The sequence below is a fragment of the Rhinolophus sinicus genome, chromosome 17, assembly GCF_057876585.1.
Source record: "Rhinolophus sinicus isolate RSI-liver-muscle chromosome 17, RSI-T2T, whole genome shotgun sequence".
NCBI classification, from domain to species: Eukaryota; Metazoa; Chordata; class Mammalia; order Chiroptera; family Rhinolophidae; genus Rhinolophus; species Rhinolophus sinicus.
In genome coordinates, this window is record NC_142517.1 from 91,061,040 (window position 1) to 91,066,614 (window position 5,575).

Sequence of the window (5,575 nt, forward strand, 5' to 3'; positions counted from 1 at the left end):
AGTACCATACATACTATAACCCTGACTGTGGAGGAAATAAGGCATCTTTACTTGGGATTAGATTAATAAATGAATATTATTTGATTATTTACTATAATAATTCATACAACTGGTGATTTAAATGACTCTAGTAATGGGTGTAGCTGTGGAGACCCTCCCCTCCATAAGTTCTCTGAGGCAAGAATTCGACTGTTTCCTGGCCCCAGATCTGCCCTGGCCGGGCACCCTGCTCCAGCAGCTACCCGACCCTGAATGGCGAGAATGCCGTGCCATCAGCTTGGTTATGAGGCGGACTTTGAATGTCTTTTTGGCAGAAACTGTATCCTCATCATTGTGAATATTCAGTAAATTTTAAATGAAGAAAATGAATGAATGAATGAATCTCAATCTGGTAGCTCAGAGATGAAGAAACTTATATTTATGTTTGAGGAAGTCCAAAACATGCTCATCGAGATGACAGTATTTTATTGGCAGAAGACTTTTAAGCCAGCCATGACAAAACTGAAGCCACCAGTCGATAAGCTAATGACCCAGCCATCGTTGGAAGAGGCTACAAGCCAGGCAGTTGAGGCAGCTAAAGTACTATTAAAAGTACCACCAGTGCTAGAAGAGCGAGCACCAACAAATTACATGTTAACTGAAGGTAAGATTTTGGAAGGAACAGAGACAATCAAATATGTGTTTATTGATATATCATATAGCATACAACACGGGGAGTGTTTTATTGTCATCAGAGAACTGGGTGGTACACTATGCAAAGCCGCTTGGGAAGAACCTGACTGGATGATTCGAGTTTATTTCCCAAAAGAATGTTGGGGAATTTTAACAACAATAGTTTTCAAGGACGAAAATCTTAAAACATGTACAGCCAGGACTGACATGGTGATGTCCTCAATCTCTGTGTTGCCCATTTTGAGCCAGATCCTGCTGAATTTATCAAAGTTCATCATCAAACTTATGAAGATATAGAGAAACATGGAAAGTATGACCTTTTATGTTTAACAAGCCATTTCGATGGAATAGCTTGGTATTTCGTGGGGTTTTTTGTGTTTGTTTTGTTTTGTTTTCTTAATTAAAGTTTATTGGGGTGACAATTGTTAGTAAATTTACATAGATTTCAGATGTACAATTCTGTAATACATCATCTATACATCACATTGTGTGTTCACCACCCAGAGACAGTTCTCCTTCCATCAACGTATATCAGATCCCCTTTACCCTCATCTACAACCCTCCTTCCCCCTTAACCTCTGATAACCGCTAAGCTGTTGTCTTTGTCTATGAGTTTTTATTTCTTCATTTGTTTGTCTTGTTCTTTAGTTGTTTTCAGTTTTATATACCACATATCAGTGAAATCATATGGTTCTCGACTTTTTTTGTCTAATTTTGCTCAGCATAATAATCAAAAGAGCCATCCATGTTATCGCAAATGGTACTATTTCAACTTTTCTTATGGCTGAATAGTATTCCACTGTGCCTAACTAGCTCCGGCACAGGGAAGGAAGCCTTGGGTACAGGACTAGCTTAGTATTTTGTACATAAGAAAACAATTGACGGTTTACTGATTGATCAGATTCAGAGAGATTTAGTCAATGATGCCACCAGCTTGGTCCACCTGCAGCACACCCTCCATCCAGATGGCCAGTTAGCTCAAGAGGCCAAGGAGCAGGCTGCTAAGGGATTATATTTAATTAAGGTTTTTGCAAAAAACAGAAGCACAGAAAGGGGCATATATAGAATTAAAACTACAAGCTTACCAAGAAACATTTATTAGCCATTCTGCAGCTTCCTGCAAATATTTCAAAGATAAATTTTATTTTACTAAACACTAAAAACAAACAAATAAATAAATATATAATAAATAACTCACTCTAGTTATGGATTCATTTCTTATTAAAACTATAACTCATCTCTTCTACTTTAAGACACCCTCTATCAAATGAAGCATTATGTCACATACTCATCAATTCCAGATGCTAAAGATGCCACTTGTGAGGAAAAGAAAAATAAAACTTTATTATCCTGATCATCATTCTTTCATTTCATAAAACAGATATTATCTGAAACCCAAGGCTATTTGTACATTTTACAGAGTATCATATAAAGTATACTTTGCAATATCCAAACAATTTATATATCACTCTCCCTAATAGGACACATTTCTCATTAAAATGATTTAAACGTAATGTGCATTCTATTAAAAAAAAAGGAGTATTTCACTTTAAATATTTATAAAATGAGAAAGTAAAATTTTCCAACTCTGGAATGTGAATTATTAAGGATTATATCTCTGTGCATTCTCAGTTTCCCTCACCATTAGACTCTAGGATCTATAATTTCATAGCCAGAAGCCAACCTCAGCAATGGATCACGTTTAAAATCCTGCAGACCTGCAAATAATTCCAAACGACTGCTTCATCAGAAAGATCAAGATATGTTTGTTACAGCCATTGGGAACAAGAGAAAAGCAAGTTCTCAAGCCTAGAAAAGAGATAAAGCAACATATTTGCCATGAATTCTTTCAGTTCCCCTAGGAGAGAATAACTACTCTAAGCTACCCCTTTCTGGTACATTTTTATGGGAAGAAGTATAAATAGAGTATACCCAGGAAAGGCCTGTGTAAAGTGACAGAAATTGAACTTATGTTACACTTAGGGCACTCTCATTCCTCACTTAGGGCACTTCAAGTGAAAAACTGACAGGTGAGAACACGTCTTTGTTAGGATATAGAATTCCAATGTAATGACAAAAAAAGAAACTTGCAGTATTTGCCTTACTTGAAACAAAAATTCTTGAACATGAAAAACGAAAATTCTAGCTGAGATCTGTATTCTTAACTATTCTTGGAGATTGTAAAATGTGAGATAACGCCATTCCATGCAGTTGCCTAGCTTAATGAAACAAAGAGCTTCTAAGGAGAGTTCAGGGACAGTGAAGTATACACATAATTAATAATCTCCCAGATGTCAGTACAGATAGTGGCCTAAGGTATTAACTTTAATGATTTAAGAAACGTAACACAAAGATTGTCATGAATTGATAATCATTAAAACAAAATTACTAGGGTAACTCTTCCCTTAGGTCAGCATTATGAAGACAACCAGAGAGAATATATTTTCTAGTGAATATATTCCATATATTTTATATATAAGCAGTAGGTGAGAGCAGGGATAGCAATTACATAGTTGTATGTGCAGAGGGAGTGAAGGCAGATATATACTTTCCAGATTAACTCTTATGCTTAAAATGAAAAGTATCCCAAGACAATATAGTGAATTCATTGAATAGATTAGTTTTTATGCAGTAAAAGTTCAAGCAATAGAAGACATGACATTACTATTAACATTTATATGACCTAAAACTTCTGAATCTCCAAGGTTGGTTTTAAAAGAAAGGAGTCAAATTCTTACCATACATCCTACTTAGAGCATCTTTATTTCTAAGGCAAAATAGCTCCGTTAATTGGGAATGGTTTTGTAAGCCAGGAGAGATTGGACAATGAAGAAAATACAATTCTTACTTGAATATATTAATGAAGGTATCTTAAGCATTCAGTATTTTTTATAATATTGTAAAATTAAATAGTCACAAAATAGACATTCAAAATTTGCCTTAACAATAATTTCATGATAAAAGATATGTGATTACGATTAAATGAATATTTAACTATTTGCAATAAAAACTGAAAATAATATAAAGCTGACCCAAATATAATCAATTTTTTTCAAGTGACAATCAATAATTCAAAGTAGTGATAAAAGAGCAATTGTAGATGTATTATTTATTTCCATATGCTTATGATTCAGATAAAATAAACTAAAATCTCTTTATGCCCTTCATCTTAAGCAAATGTATTACAGCTGCAGTTACAGGATAGTCTCAATTTAGTTTACATATTTTAAAAATGTAGCATGATCGTAGACAAATTCCTAACAGTTCATAAGCCATTACCAGAATAATGCTTCCTTCTAAATACACGTAAAATCATTGTATGTTGAAACAAATAAATTACTTGCTTGAATGTTATTTAGCTTACTCCAGTGTTGTATTCAATAATTACATAATAAAACCAACTCTATATGTATACATGCACTTCTCCCAATTTTGCAGATTACATTTAAAGATAGAAAACATATGAATGACAAATTACTCTAACTGATTTACTAGGTAATATACAATTACTCTATGAGTCAAAAAGGTAGTAGTTTCACACCCAAGATAATATGTTTATAAATTCATTATCTTCACTCAATTCCTATTGATTCTTATATGGTTTTGTTTGCTTGTTTGTTTGTCTGTTTGCTTGCTTTTCCAATATCTTCCTATATATTAATTCAGGCCTCTGGGACCCAGCCCCAGGCAAGAGGTAATCAGCTCTTTTTCTATCCTTCGTTAAGCTTCCTATTTCTCAATATTACTTTCCTAATTTGGCTCAGTCTTGGGTCGTTTCCACTTACTGAAGAATTATGCTTGTTTTCTCCATGTCTGAAGGGAAAAGACATGTGGGTCATTGTTGGGGAAAACAGTTCAAAACACAGGGCACAATACCACTAGGAAAAGGCCAGAGTGACTTTCAAGACGCCAGTGGAAATTTATTCTGCTCATATTTTAAAATGTAGAAAAATTAGGGAACAAATTGAATGTGGAAAAATATATGCAGTCCTTATGATAGCATTTAGAATATGAGTCTGGTAAAACACTTATGATGATTCTAAGTATTTTGACTTCCAGCTCTTAGAAGGCATGGATATATTTTTATTTCTTCTCATTGTATTGCTTTGCTCTGTGGCATAAGACATATGGGTTAATAAAAGAAATAGCCTCATTTGCTATGGTACAGCACTTTTCTGTGGTTAGACTGGCCAACAATTACATTAATTTTCTACACTAGTACATTTGTATACTAGCACTTTCAATATTAGTATTTTTGCTAACATTAGTACTTGGTATATTTAGAGGAACCATGCTGCAGAATTTGCAGAAGATTAATTCTGCATTATAAAAGGTAAGTCATTAAATTCTCCCAGAGGTTTATTCTGGTTATTTATGGTCTGGAAAAAGAAATGTAGCACTAATTGTATACATGTTAAGGGCAGGATGGATTTAATGATATGTGTGTGATATGTCTAGTTGCTGTCGTGAGTTTGGTGTGATTGTGATTCTGATCTGTGCCCCTATAAATGTTGTTCACCAACTGAGGAAAACTCAATCAACTCCAGTCATTCCTAAAGTCTAAAACGTCAATGGATTAAGAAAATTATTTTATATATGAATTCACATCAAGTGTTCTTTATTTTTTAATACCACTGTGCTAAACTAAGGCACATGTGTCTAATACCCGTTTTAAATAAAAAATATATATTTGTATGAAAGATTATGTATATCATTATTAAATATTTTATATTTTACAGAATTTATTGCCAGAGGCAATTATCCAAAATATCTAAAAACTATTTTTTGTATCATAGTTGAGTTGTCTTTATTATGATTTAGGTCAAAAAACTGAGGATGAGGAGATTCGTTGAATGTCCATAATGTACCTGACATCTGACATGCATTATCTTATATATTCTTT

At 33.6% G+C, this 5,575-nt stretch overlaps 1 pseudogene; it reads left to right on the plus strand.

Moving 5' to 3' along the window:
- The first annotated feature begins 372 nt into the window (after positions 1 to 372).
- LOC109447564 (small ribosomal subunit protein mS22 pseudogene) lies at positions 373 to 1,832 on the plus strand (annotated as a pseudogene).
- The last annotated feature ends 3,743 nt before the right edge of the window (positions 1,833 to 5,575 follow it).